Source organism: Ammospiza nelsoni, chromosome 27, assembly GCF_027579445.1.
Source record: "Ammospiza nelsoni isolate bAmmNel1 chromosome 27, bAmmNel1.pri, whole genome shotgun sequence".
In the NCBI taxonomy this organism is placed as follows: domain Eukaryota; kingdom Metazoa; phylum Chordata; class Aves; order Passeriformes; family Passerellidae; genus Ammospiza; species Ammospiza nelsoni.
In genome coordinates, this window is record NC_080659.1 from 590,584 (window position 1) to 609,639 (window position 19,056).

Here is a 19,056-nt window from a genome sequence, read left to right on the forward strand (position 1 = left end):
AGGAAGCTGTACAACACTGGGATTGTGTGCGCAGCTTGCCAACTGATAGAAAACAGTACCTTTGCACTCTCCTGACTTTTCCAATCACATGAACATTCGATTGGAAGCTGTTTTGGACAACCTCTCTTTTCTTCTTGCCAAACACTTGGCAGACTTCGCTGCAAATTCTAGAACAAGATTGGAGATGTTTTCTGTGCTGGCGCAGTTTTTCCTCACCAGACATAGTGGAAAAGCTTTCTGTTAGGATGTAGACCACAAAAGATGCTAAAGACGAAGTTACGATGCTCTTCGGAGGTAAGAGCCGCTCCCGGGCGTCTTTTGGCAGAAGCCGCGCTAAGGAGAGCACAGTGAGCGGCACCATCGCCTTGGTGCAAAGAAGGCGCGTCTTCGCCTCCGGGAGCCAGAGAGTGCAGCAGCTTCGGAAAGGTGAAGAAGGAAGCTGCACAACACTGGGATTGTGTGCGCAGCTTGCCAACTGATAGAAAACAGTACCTTTTTGTTCTCCTGCTTTTCCCGTTCATGTGAATATTTGATTGGAAGCCGTTTTCGACAACTTTCTAGCTCTTCCTGCAAAACACTCGGCAGACATCCCTTTAACTTCTAGAACATGATGGGAGATGTTTTCTGTGCTGCATGGTGTCTCCGTGCCAGACATAGTGTAAAAGCCTTTTGCTGAGATGTAGATGACAAGAGACGCTAAAGACGAAGGTACGATGCTCTCCGTAGCTAAGTGCCGCTCCCGGGCGTCTTTCTGCAGAAGCCTTGCTAAGGCGAGCACTGTGACCGGTACAATCGTCCTTTCGCCAAGAAGCCGCTTCTTCCCCTCTGCGAGCTGGAGAGAGCGGCAGCATCAGAAAGGTGAAGAAGGAAGCTGTACAACACTGGGATTGTGTGCACAGCTTGCCAACTAATAGAAAAGCTCCACTCCTCCCACTGGCAGTTCAACAGCCTAATTAGCGGCAATCAACAGCAATTAGCTCGTTAATAATAGTTAATGACCCGGCAATCAATCCCCATGGAATTCCCATAGGGGATCATTGGGATATCGGTGATCAATAACCCTCCCCAAACCCCCCCAACCAGGCCACTTTCCCACTCTTAATTAGCATTAATAACTCATTAGTGGCACTCATTAGCCTCAATTAACATCAATTAGCTCGTTAATAATTGTTAATGACCCCGCAGTCAATCCCCATGGAATTCTCATAGGGGATCATTGGGATATCGGTGATCAATAACCCTCCCCAAACCCCCCAACCAGGCCACTTTCCCCACTCTTAATTAGCCTTAATTGGTTCATTAATAGCCTGAATTACAGTTATTAACATTAATTAGTTCATTATTAGCCTTTAATAAGTCTCTCATCAATCAATCGTTTATTCTGATAACATATCAATAAAATATTGGTGATCAATAACCCTCCCCAAACCCCCCAGGGCACTTTTCCCCTCCCAATTAGCATTAATATTTCATTAATACCACTCCTTAGCCTCGATTAAAATTCATTAGCTCATTAATAATCGTTAATAACCCCCAATCAATCTGAACTAATTCTAATAAGGCATCAATAAAATATCGGTGATCAATAACCCCCATCCCACCCCCGAGACCCTTCTCCACTCCTAATGAGCCTTAATTGCTTCATTAAAACCCCTCATTAGCCTTAATTAGTTAATTGATAGCCCTCACTGCCCTCAATTAGCATTAATTAATTAATCAATAACCCGCCAATCAATCAATCAATCAATAATCAATTCTGACATTGGAGCGATCAAACGCCAGTGATCAATAACCCCCCCCGTCCCGCCTCTCCGGCCTCATTAGCGCTAATTAGCGCTCATTAGCTCCTTAATCGTCATTAACAACCGTTAATAATCACTGACGGCAAGGATCAGCGGTTATTGATCGATTATCGGTTACTGATTATCGATTGGTTATCAGTGATCAATACGTCACCCGGGGCATTGATCAGTACTGATCGGTTATTGATCAGTTATCGATTATCAATCAGTTATTGATTATTGATTGATTATCAGTTATTGATTATCAATCGGTTATCGGTGATCAATAAGTCACCCGGGGTATTGATCAGTAGTGATCAGTTATTGATCAGTTATTGATTATCGATCAGTTATTGACTATTGATCAGTTATCGGTTATTGATTACTGATCGGTTATCGGTGATCAATACTCGCGTGACGATGGCGTTGGGGTTCTTCTCCATGGCATAGAGCCGCACACGGGGTATTGATCAATACTGACCAGTTATTGATCAGTTATTGATTATTGATTATCGATTGGTTATTGATTATCGATCGGTTAGGAGTGATCAATACTCGTGTGATGACAGCGTTGGGGTTCTTCTCCACAGCATAGAGCCGCACGCGGGGCATTGATCAGTACTGATCAGTTATTGATCAGTTATCGATTATCGATCAGTTATTGATTATTGATCAGTTATTGGTTATTGATTACCGATCAATACTCACGTGACGACGGCGTTGGGGTTCTTCTCGACGGCGTAGAGCCGCACGCGGGTCCCCGCCTGCCGCGCCGCCCTCAGCACGGCCGACACCAGCGGGCCCCGCCCGGCGCCCAGCACCATCACCACCCTGCGGGAACGGGGCAAAAACACCCAAAATCGGGAAAATTCACCCCAAAAGCGGGGCGGGGACCCAAAAAAAACCCCCGAAAAAATCCCAGCAAAAAACACCCCAAAATTCATCAAAATCCACCCCCAAATCCACCCCAAAAATCTTCAAAATTCACCCCAAAATTCACCCCAAAATCCACCCCAAAAATCTTCAAAATCCACCCCAAAATCCACCCCAAAATCCACCCCAAAATCAGCAAAGTTCACCCCAAAATCCCCCCAAAATACCCAAAACCATCAAAATTCACCCCAAAACCACCAATTTCACCCCAAAATTCACCCAAAAACCCCCAAAAAATCCAAGCAGAAAAAACCCCCAAAAATTCACCCCAAGAAATCCCCTGAAATTCAACCCAAATTGATCAAAATTGGCAAAATTCACCCCAAAATCGGGTCAGGAATGCAAAAAACCCCCCAAAAAAATCCCAGCAAAAAAAACCCCAAAGTTCATCAAAATCCACCCCAAAATCCCCCCAAAATTTCCCAAAAATCTTCAAAATCCACCCCAAAATCCACCCCAAAAATCTTCAAAATTCACCCCAAAATCCACCCCAAAAATCTTCAAAATCCACCCCAAAATCCACCCCAAAAATCTTCAAAATCCACCCCAAAATCCACACAAAAATTTCCAAAACCATCAAAATTCACCCCAACACCACCAAATTCACCCCAAAATTCACCCAAAAGCCTCCAAAATCCCACCAAAAATCTTCAAAATTCACCCCAAAATCGGGTCAGGGACGCAAAAAACCCCCCAAAAAATCCCAGCAAAAAAACCCCAAAATTCCTCAAAATCCATCCCAAAATCCACCCCCCAAAATCTTCTAAATTCACCCCAAAATCCACCCCAAAAATTCCCAAAAATCTTCAAAATCCACCCCAAAATCCACCCCAAAATCAGCAAAATTCACCCCAAAATCCCCCCGAAAAATACCCAAACCCTTCAAAATTCACCCCAAAATCCCCCCGAAAAATACCCAAACCCTTCAAAATTCACCCCAAAATCCAATGCAGGTATTGACCAAAATCCAACCCAAAAATACCCAAAAATGACCCAAAATTCACCCAAAATTCACCCCAAAATTGGCTCCAGCACCCCCAAAACCCAAACCTCAAAAATGGGAAAATTCACCCCAAAAATGGAAAATTCACCCCAAAAATGGGAACCACTGAATTTGGGGGATTTTGGGGTGGATTTTTGGGGTGAATTTTGGGGTGAATTTTGGGGTGAATTTTGGGTTGCATTTTGGGGTGAATTTGAGGGATTTTGGGCTGAATTTTGTGGTGAATTTTGGGGTGAATTTGAGGGATTTTGGGGTGAATTTTGTGGTGAATTTTGGGGTGAATTTGAGGGATTTTGGGGTGAATTTTGGGGTGAATTTGGGGGTTTGGGGAGAATTTTTGGGCATTTTAGGTTGAATTTTGGGGTGAATTTTGGGGTGAATTTGAGGGATTTTGGGGTGAATTTTGGTGATTTCGGGGCGAATGTTGGGGTGATTTTTGGGGTGAATTTTGGGGTGAATTTGAGGGATTTTGGGGTGAATTTTGGGGCATTTTAGGGTGAATTTTGGAGCATTTTAGGGTGAATTTTGGGGTGAATTTTGGGGATTTTGGGGTGAATTTTGGGGGATTTTGGGGTGAATTTTGGGGTAAATTTGGGGCTTTTTGGGCACTCACTGCACGTTGGTCTCGCCCTCCGCCTCAGGCACTCGGTCCTGCAGTCACTTCAAGATGGCCTGAAATCATGTAAATTTATGCAAATTTATGCAAAGACACACCAATTTATGCAAATCAGGGGCACGGCATCACCCAAACCACCCCCACCGGCCCTAACCCAGACAGTGGGCGTGGCCATGCAAATGAGAGCAGCGGCCACGCCCACCAAAGCCTCATTCAGCCAATTTAAAAAATGAATCTATGCAAATGAGGAACTGCGTTATGCAAATCGCAGCTGCATTATGCAAATTAGGGGTGCTTCTATGCAAATTACACATATATATAGCTTAAATGGACTCTAAAAGAGGCGTGGATATGCAAATTAGGACCATTTTAGGCAAATCAGGGACTTTAATGTAAATTAACATCATACCACAGCAAATCGCGTTGCGGTATGTAACTATAATAACTAATATGCAAATAAGGCCATGAATATGGAAATAAGGACTGTCACGTGCTTGCATTTAATGGTGTTTATGCAAATTAAAGCAGTAATTATGCAAGTCATCTGTTAAATTATGCAAATTAAAAGAAAACCACATAAAAAGCTGACTAAATTATGCAAGTCACCAATTAAATTATGCAAATCACTCACAAATACATGCAAAATAAACCCATTATGCAAATCAGTGTTAATTATTCAAACCTATAACTAATCAATAATTAACACAAATCAACACCGATCAAATAATGCTAATTACCCCCTAATTTATACAAGTAATTATAATAATAAAATTTTAAAAAATTTTAAAAAAGCATTAAATATAAATATAAAATAATAATAACAAATTATTTTATTAATATTATAATAATAAATATTCTATTTCTTATTTTACCGCAATATCGATTATTGCGCCGCCGATTAATTCAGCATTGGTTAATTTGCATAAGTCAGTGATTCATTTATGCAAAATTTTTTTCATAAATCAGTGATTCATTTATGCAAATTAAGGCAGAGTTGGATCCAAGGCGATGAATGAGAAGGGAGGCGCCCATGCAAATTAGCCGCATGAATATGCAAATGAGGGGAAAAGAGGGCGGAGCAAAGGGGGAAGGAAATGGGTATGCAAATGAGATGCAAATGAGGGGGCGGTACCTGCTGGTATTGGCAGTATTTTATTGGATCCTTCTCGAAGACCTCGTAGGTCTGAGACTCCAGGTTGTCCATCAGGGGCTGCCGAGACCCAAAATCCGCGGAATTCACCCCAAAATTCACCCCAGAAATGGGCAAAAAGTCACCCAGAATTCACCAAAAAATTCCCAAAAATTCACCCCAAAAACTCCCACAAAATTGGAGAAATTAGCCCAAAATTTCACCCAAAATTCTACCCAAAATTTCCCCAAAATTCCCCCAAAAATCGACACCAAAATTTCCCAAACTGTCCCCAAAATTCCTCCAAAAATTGACACAAAAATTTCTCAAATTTCCCCCAAAATTCCCCCCCAAAATTCCCCCCAAATTTTCTCCAAAAATTGACACAAAAATTTCCCAAATTTCCCCCCAAATTCCCCCCAAAATTTCCCCAAAAATTGACACCAAAATCCCCCAAATTTTCCCCAAAATTCCCAAAAACTTTCCCCCAAAATTGCTCAAAAAAATCCCAAAATTCTTCCAAAGTTCTGGAGGGACTGGGAGGGACTGGTTTATACTTGTTTATACTGGTTTATACTGGTTTGTACTGGGAGGGGACTGGGATCAAACTGGGATGTACTGGGAGGGACTGGTTTATACTGGTTTGTACTGGGAGGGGACTGGTTTATACTGGTTTATACTGGGAAGGACTGGTTTATACTGGTTTGTACTGGGAGGGGACTGGTTTATACTGGGATCAAACTGGGATATACTGGGAGGGAACTGGGATGGACTGGGAGTTCCTGGTTTGAACTGGGACGGGTTTTGGGGTTACTGGGAGTTACTGGTTTGGGGTCAGGGGTTCCCAGTGGGTTACTGGTTTGAACTGGGAGGTTACTGGGATGGACTGGGATGAACTGGGATCAAACTGGGATGAACTGGGCTGTACTGGGATGAACTGGGATGGACTGGGATCAAACTGGGATGGATTGGGATGAACTGGGATGGACTGGGAGTTACTGGTTTGGGGTTTTTGGTTACTGGGAGTTACTGGTTTGGGGTCAGGGCTTACTGGGGGGTTACTGGTTTGAACTGGGACGGGTTTCGGGCTTACTGGGAGTTACTGGGAGTTACTGGGAGTTACTGGGAGTTACTGGTTTGGGGTTTTGGGGTTACTGGGATGGACTGGGATGGACTGGGAGGTTACTGGGATGAACTGGGATGGACTGGGATGAACTGGGATGGGTTTTGGGGTCACTGGTTTGAGGTTTTCCCTTACTGGTTTGGGGTTTTTTGTAACTGGGAGTTACTGGTTTGGGGTCAGGGCTCACCGGGGAGTTACTGGGATGAACTGGGATGGACTGGGAGTTACTGGTTTGGGGTTTGTGTTACTGCTTTGGGGTTTTCCCTTACTGGGAGTTACTGGTTTGGGGTTTTTGGTTACTGGGCTGTACTGGGGGGTTACTGGGATGAACTGGGAGGTTACTGGGATGAACTGGGATGGGTTTTGAGGTTACTGGGAGTTACTGGTTCGGGGTTTTCCCTTACTGGGAGTTACTGGTTTGGGGTTTTTGGTTACTGGGCTGCACTGGGGGGTTACTGGGATGAACTGGTTTGAACTGGGAGTTACTGGTTTGGGGTTTTTTCTTACTGGGAGTTACTGGTTTGGGGTTTTTGGTTACTGGGGGGTTACTGGGATGAACTGGGGGGTTACTGGGATGAACTGGGATGAACTGGTCCATACTGGTCTCACCTGGAGCGGGCTCTGCAGGTAATCCTGAGTACTGGGAGTTACTGGTTTGGGGTTTTTGGTTACAGGGGAGTTACTGGGCTGCACTGGGGGGTTACTGGGATGAACTGGGATGAACTGGTTTGAACTGGTCCATACTGGTCTCACCTGCAGCGGGCTCTGCAGGTAATCCTCGTAGCCCCTGGCGTAGAGCTCGTAGGCCGAGGGCGGCGGCCGGTGCTGGCCCAGGTGCTCCAGGTACTGCAGGTACCCGGCCAGGGGGCGCCCGCCATGCCGGGGGCTGCCCTGCACCACGATCTGCACGTCCAGCTGCGGGGGAAACCAGCACAAACCAGTACAGACCAGTACAGACCAGTACAAACCAGTATGGGCACAAACAACAGAAAAAAACCCGAAAAAAATCCCCCAAAAAATCCCAGTTTTTCACCATTTTTTGCCCATTTTTTGCCATTTTAAAGCCCCAAATCCACTCCCAGCTCATCCCAATCCCAGTATAAACCAATATAGACCAGTACAAACCAGTACAGACTATATGCTTACAAAAAAACAGAAAAAACCCCCAAAAAACCCAGAAAAAACGCCGAAAAAATCCCATTTCTTCACCATTTTTTGCCCATTTTCCGCCATTTTAAGCCCCAAATCCGCTCCCAGCTCATCCCAATCCCAGTATAAACCAGTATAGACCAGTATAAACCAGTATGGTTACAAAAAAGAGAAAAAACCCCAAAAAGTCCCCCCAAAATCCCATTTTTGGCAATTTTTCACCATTTTAAGGCCCAAAATCCGCTCCCAGTTCATCCCAATCGCAGTACAAACCAGTATAAAACCAGTATAAACCAGTACAAACCAGTATGGACCAGTATGGAGCAAAATATCCCAAAAAAACCCCCAAAAAAATCCCAAAAAAATCCCATTTTTTTTCACCATTTTCCCCCCATTTTCCAGTCATTTTTTCACCGTTTTTTCCCCACTTTTGGTCATTTTTTCTTCATTTTTTCACAGTTTTTTCTCCATTTTTCCCCATTTTTTGGTCATTCTTTTCACCATTTTTTCTCTGGTTTTGGTCATTTTTTTCACCATTTCCCCCCCCCCCCATTTTTTGGTCATTTCTTTCACCTTTTTTCCCCCGTTTTTGGTCTTTTTTTTTTTACCATTTTCCCCCCAATTTTGGTCATTTTTTCCCTATTTCCCCCATTTTTTCCCATTCCCCCCCCCCCCCCCCCCCCATTTTTTGGTCATTTTTTCACCGTTTTTTCCCCATTTTTTTGGTCATTTTTTCCCCCCCATTTTTTTGGTCATTTTTTCACCGTTTTGTTCCCATTTTTTTGGTCATTTTTTCCCCCCCATTTTTTGGTCATTTTTTCACCGTTTTTTCCCCTTTTTTTGGGTCATTTTCCCCCCCTTTTTTTTGGTCATTTTTTCCCCCATTTTTTCGCTCATTTCTTTGCCATTTTTCCCCCATTTTTTCCCCACATTTCCCCCATTTTTAACCCTTCGCGTCCCATTTTTCTGGGTCATTTCCTCACCGTTTCTCCCCGTTTTTTCACCGTTTTTCGCCGTTTCTTTGCCCTTTTCGCCCATTTCCCGCCCTCCCGGTCCCTCCCAGTACAAACCAGTACAAACCAGTACAAACCAGTACCTTGAGCAGCTGTCCCAGCAGGCGCTGGTGGCCCCGGCCCAGCACTGGGAACCCTTTCTTGTTGGTGAGGAAGAGGCGGGTGGGGAGGAAGGCCGCGCGCACGGGTTCGCCCAGCCAGCGCGCCAGGGCCTCAGGGGACGGCAGGTCCGGCCCGATCTCCAGCGCTGGCAACCAGTACAGACCAGTACAGACCAGTATGGACCAGTACAGACCAGTACGGACCAGTACAGACCAGTACAGACCAGTATGGACCAATAACGATTAAAAAAACCCCGAAAAAAATCTCACTTCCCCACCAATTTTTCGCCCATTTTTCACCATTTTAAAGCCCCAAATCCGCTCCCAGTTCATCCCAATCCCAGTATGGACCAGTACAAACCAGTATGGGCCAGTACGAACCAAAAAAGGAGAAAAAAACCCCAAAAAAATCCCATTTTACACCCATTTTTAGCCATTTTAGAGCCCCAAATCTACTCCCAGTTCATCCCAATCCCAGTATAAACCAGTACAAACCAGTACAAACCAGTACAAATTGGTACAAACCAGTACAAACCAGTATGGACCAGTACAACCCCCCTAGGTGAAGCCACACCCATTCTGGTTTAAGCCCCACCCCACTCCTGTAGGCCCCGCCCATTTCCCTGTTAGCCCCGCCCCTTACCCAGTGCCACCCATTTGTTGTAGTGCGTGCTAAGCCCCGCCCATCTGGGCCAAGCCCCCGCCCCTTTTTGCCAAGCCCCGCCCCTTACCCAGCGCCACCCGTTTGTTGTAGTCGAGCAGGGTGCGGAAGTTGTGCCACCTGTGCGGAACGGCCCAAAACAGCCCCAATTCACCCCAAATTCACCCCAAAATTCACCCCAAAATGCCCCAAATTCACCCCAAAATTAACCCCAAAACAGCCAAAATTCACCCCAAAATCCATCCAAAAATATCCAGAATTCACCCCAAAATTCACCCCAAAACAGCCAAAATACACCCCAAATTCACCCCAAAATAGCCAAAATTCACCCCAAAATCCACCCCAAATTCACCAAAATTCACTCCAAAATCCACCTGAAATTCACCCCAAAATTCACCCCAAAACAGCCCAAATTCACCCCAAAATTCACCCCAAAATCCATCCAAAAATATCCAGAATTCACCCCAAAAATCCACCCCAAATTCACCCCAAAATTCACCCCAAAACAGCCAAAAGTCACCCCAAAATTCACCCCAAAATAGCCAAAATTCACCCCAAAATCCACCTGAAATTCACCCCAAAATTCACCCCAAAACAGCCCAAATTCACCCCAAAATTCACCTCAAAATCCACCCAAAAATATCCGGAATTCACCCCAAAATTCACCCCAACTTCACCCCAAAATAGCCAAAATTCACCCCAAAAATCCACCCCAAATTCATCAAAATTCACCCCAAAATCCACCTCAAATTCACCCCAAAATTCACCCCAAAATACCCACAATTCACCCCAAAATACCCAAAATTCACACCAAAATTCACCTCAAAACAGCCAAAATTCACCCCAAAATTCACCCCAAATTCACCCCAAAATCCCCTGATTTCCCCCCAAATTCCCTTTTTTCCCCCCAAATCCCTATTTTTATTCAAAATCCCCATTTTTATCCCCAAAATCCCAAGTTTTTTTCCAAAACGCCCTTTTGGTTTTTTCCCTTCTACATTCCCAAATTTTCTCCAAATTTTCCTTTTCCTCTCCCCAAAAACTCCCAACTTTTCCCCAAAATTTCCATTTCCCCCCCAAATTTCCCCTTTTTTTCCCCCCAAATCCCCAAACCCCTCCCCCAAATTCCCATTTGGCCCAAAATTTCTCATTTTTTCCCCAAAATTTCCCACTTTTTCTCCCCAAAAATCCCCAAATTTTTCCCCGATTTCCAGTATTTTCCCCCAAATTTCCACTTCTTTCCCCCCAAATCCCCAAATCCTGGCCCCAAATTCCCGTTTTGCCCAAAATTTCTAATTTTTTCCCCAAAATTTCCCATTTTTTCCCCAAAATTTCCCATTTTTTGTCCCCAAAATTTCCCATTTTTTCTCCCCAAAAATCCTCAAATTTTTTCCCGACTTCCACTTTTTTCCCCCCAAAACTCCTATTTTTCCCCCAAATTTCCACTTTTTTCCCCCCAAATCCCCAAATCCCAGCCCCAAATTCCCGTTTTCCCCAAAAATTTTCCTTTTTTTCCCCAAAATTTCTTATTTTTCCCCAAAATTTCTCATTTTTTCCCCAAAATTTCCCATTTTTTCTCCCCAAAAATGCCCAAATTTCTCCCCGACTTCCACTCTTTTTCCCCCCAAAACTCCCATTTTTACCCCAAATTTCCACTTTTTTTCCCCCCAAACCCCCGAATCCCAGCCCCAAATTCCCGTTTTGCCCAAAATTTCTCATTTTTCCCCAAAATTTCCCCGTTTTTTGCCCAAATTCGCCGTTTTTTGCCCCGTTCCCCCTCAGCACTCCCACGTGTTCTCCTCGTCGCCACCGGTGGGCGGGGCCTCGTTGGCGATGACGTCATCGCGGCCGTCCTCGGGCGGGACCAGCGGGACCTGGACCCAGAACTGCCCAGAAAAACCAGTTTAAACCAGTTTAAACCAGTACAAACCAGTACGAACCAGTATAAACCAGTACAAACCCGTAAGGACCAGTAAAAGCAGAAAAAAAACCACCAAAAATCCCATTTTTTCACCATTTTGTGCCAATTTTTCACCTTTTTAGAGCCCCAAATCCACTCCCAGTTCATCCCAATCCCAGTACAAACCAGTACGGACCAGTAAAAACCAGTACAAACCAGTATAAACCAGCACGGACCAGTAAGGACCAGTAAAAGCAGAAAAAAAAAATCCCATTTTTTCACCATTTTTTGCCTATTTTTTGCCATTTTAGAGGCCCAAATGCACTCCCAGTTCATCCCAATCCCAGTACAAACCAGTACAAACCAGTACAAAGCAGTATGGACCAGTACAAACCAGTATAAACCAGTACAAACCAGTAAGGACCAGTAAAAGCAGGAAAAAAACCCCAAAAATCACATTTTTGCCCATTTTTTGCCCATTTTTCGCCATTTTAGAGTCCCAAATCCACTCCCAGTTCATCCCAATCCCAGTATAAACCAGTACAAACCAGTACAAACCAGTATAAACCAGTAAGGACCAGTAAAAGCAGAAAAAAAACCACCAAAAATCCCATTTTTTCACCCTTTATTGCCCATTTTTTGCCCATTTTTCACCACTTTAAAGCCCCCAAATCCACTCCCAGTTCATCCCAGTTCATCCCAGTACAAACCAGTCCAACCCAGTCCAAATCCCATTTTAACCCTTTCCCCCCCATTTTCCACCCTATTTTCCCCATTTTTCACCAATTTTCACCCAATTTTCACCATTTTTTCCCATTTTTCCCCATTTTCCCTCTCCCAGTCCCTCCCAGTACAAACCAGTCCAACCCAGTAACCCCATTTCCCATTTCCCCCATTTTTAACCCTTTCCCCCTATTTTTAATCCCATTTTCCCCATTTTCCACCGATTTTTACCCAATTTTCACCATTTTTCCCCGTTTTTTCCCCATTTTCCCCCTCCCAGTCCCTCCCAGTACAAACCAGTTACCCCATTTCCCATTTCCCCAATTTTTCCCATTTTTAACCCTGTTTTCCCCGTTTCCCGCCACACTTTCCCCATTTTTGCCATATTTTCCCATTTTTTTTCACAAATTTTCACCCAATTTTCACCATTTTTTCCCATTTTTCCCCATTTTCCCTCTCCCAGTCCCTCCCAGTCCAACCCAGTGACCCCATTTCCCATTTCCCCCATTTTTAACCCTTTCCCCCCCATTTTCCACCCTATTTTCCCCAATTTTTTCACCGTTTTTTCCCATTTTTCCCCCTCCCAGTCCCTCCCAGTACAAACCAGTCCAACCCAGTAACGCCATTTCCCATTTCCCCCATTTTTAACCCTTTCCCCCCCCATTTTTAATCCTATTTTCCCCATTTTTCCACCGATTTTCACCCAATTTTCACCATTTTCCCCCGTTTTTCCCCCATTTTTCCTTCTCCCAGTCCCTCCCAGTCCCTCCCAGTCCAAACCAGTAACCCCATTTCCCATTTCCCATTTTCCCCATTTTAACCCTATTTCCCACCACACTTTCCCCATTTTTTGCCATATTTCCCCATTTTTTCACCCAATTTTCACCCAATTTTCACCATTTTCCCACTCCCAGTCCCTCCCAGTCCAAACCACTTACCCCATTTCCCATTTCCCATTTTCCCCATTTTTAACCCTGTTTTCCCCGTTTCCCACCACACTTTCCCCGTTTTTTGCAATATTTCCCCTTTTTTTCACCCAATTTTCACCATTTTTCCCCATTTTCCCCTCCCAGTCCCTCCCAGTATAAACCAGTATAAACCAGTACAAACCAGTGACCCCATTTCCCATTTCCCCCATTTTTAACCCTTTCCCCCCCACTTCCCACCCTATTTTCCCCATTTTTTCACCGATTTTCCCCATTTTTTTACCGATTTTCGCCGTTTTTTCACTGGTTTTCCCTGTTTTTTCCCCGTTTCCTCACCCTCCCAGTCCAAAGCAGTCTGGCCAGTTACCTGTGTGGCGTGGTGGCCGCTGTGCAGGTGGGCGCTGAGCCCCTGGGCCAGGTTGGGGTTGTGGCTGCCCCTGCGCGGCACCAGGTGAGCGGCCAGGCCCAGGTAAGCGTCGAAATCCAACTCCTGCCGCAGGGCCTGGCCCCCAAAAACGCCAAAATTACACCCAAAAACCACAATTTATCAAATTCACAACATTCATTAAACACCCCTCAAAATTTCCTCAAAATTCCCCCCAAAAATCCGGGAAAAACTCCAAAAATTCCCCCAAAAATTCCCCAAAATTCTCCCAAAATATCACCCAAAAATAAAAAAAAAAAAAACCTAAAAAATTCCTAAAAAAATCCCCCCCAAAAATCCCCAAAAGTTCCCAAAAAATTCCACAAAATTCTCCCAAAATATCACCCAAAAATCAAAAAAAAAAAAAAGAAAACCTAAAACATTCCTAAAAAAATTCCCCAAAAAAATCCCCAAAAAATCCCCAAAAATTCCCAAAAAATTCCAACAAATTCAAACCAAAACCCAGAATTTATAAAATTCACAACATTCATTAAAAAACCCCGCAAAATTTCCTCATAATTCCCCCCCCAAAAATCCGGTAATTCCTCAAAAATTCCCCACTCTCCTCCCCTTTCCAATCCCATGAACATTTGTTTGGAAGCTATTTTGGACAACTTTTTTCTCTTCTTGCAAAACACTCGGCACACCTCCCTGCAACTTCTAGAGCACGATGGGAAATATTTTATGTGCCGGCACAGTTTCTCCTTGCCAGACATAGTGGAAAAGCTTTTGCTAAGTTGTAGACGAGAAGAGATGCTAAAGACGAAGGTACGATGCTCTCCGGAGCTAAGAGCCGCTCCTGGGCGCCTTTCATGGAAGCCGCCCTGCAGAGAGCACAGTGAGCGGCACAATCGTCTTTGCGCGAAGAAGCCGCTTCTTCGCCTCCAGGAGCCGGAGAGAGCGGCAGCTTTGGAAAGGTGAAGAAGGAAGCTGTACAACACTGGGATTGTGTGCGCAGCTTGCCATCTGATAGAAAACAGTACCTTACCTTTCTCCTGCCTTTTCCAATCTGCTTTAGAAGGAAATAAATTTAAACCTGATCTCCGCACAGAGTGTCACTAATTTCTGTTAATTTATAATACAAAATACATTTAGGAAATGTTGGAAGTTAGTATTTTGGGAAAGAAATTGCAGTTCCACAGAACATTCCATTTAACAGAGGTTCTTGGAACGATTTATTTTGTACCTGCTGTCACTGCAATCAGTTGGTGTTTCGGCCTTGAAATGTGCACTTGCCCTTCTATAAAGCACTGTTTCATTTGCCTTTCAGTGGTATGAGTCTTGATAAATTGGAGAAGAGCCCAAGAGAAATTTATCATCCTGAGCTACAAAAGGTCAGAAGTTACTTTTTTTGGTTTGGTTCTTTTTCTTTATAATTTTCTGGAAATAAAAGTAATTAAGTATAGATACTACTGTTTTTTTTTCTTCCAGTAGCAAATGATAATAACAGTAGCAGTAGTAATAATAATAATAGCAATGTAATACTACTTAAACTGTCTTTACCCATTGAATTGGCCATTTCAAATCAAAACTTCTAAACACAAATCAAACCATCATCCTTATAGAATCTCTAGTAGGAGTGGACTACAGATCCTGGTTTTGTTGACAGGATTTATTGGTTCTGGAAGAACAAGAGGGAAGTACAAGCCTAACTACTCCTAGCTCACAGACCCATCCAGTGAATACAGCTTTGTATTTTGATGGGCTTATGATGACTTTGAAATCAATTGCTCATTACAGAAAAAAAATTAATGTTTTTTTTTATGTGACAGCAGAAATAACTTTAAGCACCAACTTAATAATAACAGATTACCAATTTAAGTTCATAATTTTATGCTATACTATCAAAGTTTAAAGGTAATTTTTTACATATTTGGAGATGGTATAAAGCGTATGTTCCAATGTGTAGGATGTATGCAAAGATACGTACATACCTGAAAGTCCTTAGAGGAAACAAAATTTTACATCTGTTGTTTGACTGTTTATCATATAATATTTGGTTTTATTTCCCAGGGATCGGTGAATTTTAACTTTGGAGTCCTCTATGCTAAGGATGGTCAACTTACAGATGTTCAGTAATGGTGAGTTTTTCACATTCTCCTTAATTGCTTTGTTCATCTGCATTAAAAAAAAAGAAGAGTAAAAAAAAAAAGAATGTTTATTATTTTTTACCCTGTTATATCTGTTTCGTCAGTATTTGCTGGAGCTCTGCTTACCGAAGCTCTGGGTTCCTTCTGTCCCACTGGGAGTTGCCCAGTTTGGTTGCATCTGGTGAAATTCACCCTGAGACCTTACAGAAGTAGCTCAAACTACATGAGAGCTATTTGCAGTTCTCTACACGCACCTGGAGAATGGGTGACGTTTCTGAGGATCCGGCGAGTGCGCTTCTATCAAAACTCAGTGTGTGAAATTTCTGGGGAAAACCTTTCTGTGTCCTGAAGGGTTCAAACTCTGGTGAGGATCCACTTATCAGTTGCTCACCTGGATGGTTCCAGCTCTTAAAGTTAACACTTGTACTCTTGCCCTGTAGTTTATATCTATTGTATTTTTGTTATTTTGCAAGATTTTACAGCTTTGCAAAATATTGTGCATTTCACTCTGGAACCTCTCAGATGGTTCTTTGGTGCAGCACCACCCCATGGGACACTTGGCTGCTGTTCTGAAGGGGTTGGTCTCTAGAATTGTAAATCCAGGAGAGTTTGTAAGTCTTCTGTCCCCAGGGAGGTATCATGCTTTGTTTACTTTTGTTCTGTTTGTTAGGTGCTGCTTCTCATTGGAAGTATGAATTTCAAACTACCCTGTTCTTTTTTTAACTGTTTTCCCAGTTCTCTCTGTACAGCAGGGAAAGACTCTCGTATCCTTGTCGTCGGGCTCGGTGCTGTCCAAGAAGATGCAGAGACTAAAAAAATCATAAGAAACAAAATATGACTGGAGAGAAAACAAGCTGGAGAGAACAGGAGGTGATATTGTTATCCTTACCCTGTATTAGAAACATCTGCTGTGCTTTGATGCTGGCAGCTGCCAGGGGCTTGTTAGCTCTTTGTAGGCGGGTGTAGGTGTTCACTTGTAGGTTTTTTTCTCTGGACAAGTCAATTCAAACTTTGCTAAGCTTATATTTGCAGATTACTCTCTAGCACAGTCCAGCATGACATTTTGTAAAATTAATGTTGTAAAAATACCATGTTACTTGGAAATTGCTAATGATGAGAAGCCTTAGGGAAAAATAAGATGTCAGGGTTGGGAGATATGAGAAGAATGTTGTGGGGATGTTAGACTGAAATAAAGCACGCTTTAAGCTGGACTGGCACGCTGGCAGGTCCCCTATTAAACAGTAGTGCTGAGGTTAGCCTGGGGGTTGCCCATTGTTTCTGTAGAAATCAATGTTTCCAGGTCTTCAGAAGTAAGCTGCTTTGAAAAGCTGGAAAGTGCAGTATACTGACAATCCCCGTGCTTCAGATTAAAAGTAGATTTCAGAAGGGTCCTAGGCTTTTGTCTTTTCCTAGAAGTCGATGTAATCCTATCGAGGAGGTTTTAATTCTGTGTTGCCATGTCATCCATCAGGGCCCTGTCGTACTAATCGTCATACAAGTACAAAACAAAAAATCAGACCCTGTCCCAACCACTTAGAGCCCAGAACACGATTTGCTCGGGCTGCCATTTGTGTGCCCTCGGTACTCACCACGGAAGCGAGCTGGGGATTGTTGCAGCTGTTGGGAACAAACCGCTTCTCATCACACAGAAATGGAATTGGGACGACGCCTCGGCCAGCCCCTCTCTGCCATCGTCTCCTGAATCTGCAGCAGAGCAGTTCCAGTCCATGCGGGCACGTGTAATCCAGCTCCTGATGATCTGAGCACACGGAGCAGCGCTCAGCTGCTGTGGGGGGCTCAGGGAAGGCAGAGTGTGCATTGTCATCTTCCTGAACCTACAGACGAATCCAAGTGAGAAACCACAGGGTGGAAATCAGTCGCATATATGCTAAACAAAACTTGCAGATTTTTTAAAGAGTTGTTTCTGCTTGTTCTTTGTTGTGTTTCTGTGCTTAGAAAACATCCCTTTAAAATCAGCTCCGTTCATCAGTTGAACCTTTGTTTGCAGACACTCCCTGAGCAGAATTTGTTGCAGACTCAGTGCACGCTGTGCAGGCCTCCCGGGAGTGTGAGGAGCTCATGTGTGCTACTTTTTGCTTTAGGACGCTCTGCGGTATTTATTCCTTTTGGGATACGTGATGAGAATTCCCAAGAGAGGTAGTTATAAGATATGACATTGGGAAAAAGCCTGTGTGGTTGGAATGTTGTTGCTGTCAAAAGTTAATTTTTTCTTAGCCAGTAGTTAGCTTTTTGCTTTATTTTTGTGGTATCAGTATTGTATTGTTTAAAAAATTGCTTCAAAATCACTTCACTGGTCGCCCACCAGTACCTTGTTCAGATTTGCCTATTTGCTTGTAGCTAAAATGTTCACATCTTGTTTATCCTTCTATTTAAGAAACTGCTGCCCAGCCAACTAATAACTGAATATCCATCTGTCTAGGACACGGGGAGAGGATTTAGGTAATGTCTTTGTTTCCAGAAAAAAGTTCCAGTGTCGTTTCTAAATAGAGGAGAAAGGGGTGGAGACTCAGGGCTCTGATGCCATTGGGGCACCCCAAGGTCCCCAGGAGAGGGAGCTCTACTGGGGCGCTGGAGCAGGTGTGTTCTAATGTAATTTAGAACAAATTATAAATATGAATATAAAAATTATAAATAAAAAAATATTTTTTAAATAGTTAAATAAAGCGGGTTTTTTTAATGTGTCAAAAGGCAGGGTTTTGATTGTAAAAATTATAAATACAAATAATATAAAAGTAGAAATCTAAGTTCAGAAATATATAATAAATACATACAGAGAAATATAAAATTTAAAAATTAAGAAAAAATTAGTTGCAGCAATAAATATTATACATAATTTAAATAATAATTTAAATATATTAAAATTTTATATATATTATACATCATTATTAATGTAATACATCTAAAGAAACAATAAATTAAACTATGAATGTATAATTATACAAAGTATAAATAAAAAAAATTTCAATATCCTTTAAAAGAAGGGGTTTTTTTATTTATTTGGTTAGAGATGGGGTTTTTATTTGGAATAAAAGAAGTATTATAGAAGTATAAAACTAAATATAAAAATATACAATCAATATGGAAAGATATTAATAAAAACGCAACCGAATGATGCTGCCTTCGGCCGAATCGAACGAGCTCAGCCAAACCAAGGCGAGACCAATCGAACCTGACGGCCTCAAGCGAACCTAGGCCAGGCTTCCGAGGCTGCCTGAACCGAGCCGAGCTCAGCCGCACCATGCCGCCTGCTCTCGTGCGCATTAATTAGCGCGAGTGTGGACACAACCTAGTGAGCTCCTGTCCCACCCGCGCTCCCGGTCGGGTCTGTGCCATGGGCGGGCCACCCGCGGGACACGGCAGCAGGAGAGCCCTGAGCCGGGTGAGTTTAACGGGAGGCGGCGCCACTTGCCCGCCCTCAGGGAGCTGAGCTGAGCCGCGCTGAATGCACAGAGAGCGGCTCCGA

The 19,056-nt window shown here is 43.3% G+C and overlaps 1 pseudogene; it reads right to left on the minus strand.

Moving 5' to 3' along the window:
* Positions 1–557: 557 nt before the first annotated feature.
* LOC132084729 (protein arginine N-methyltransferase 5-like) lies at positions 558–18,833 on the minus strand (annotated as a pseudogene).
* Positions 18,834–19,056: the final 223 nt, after the last annotated feature.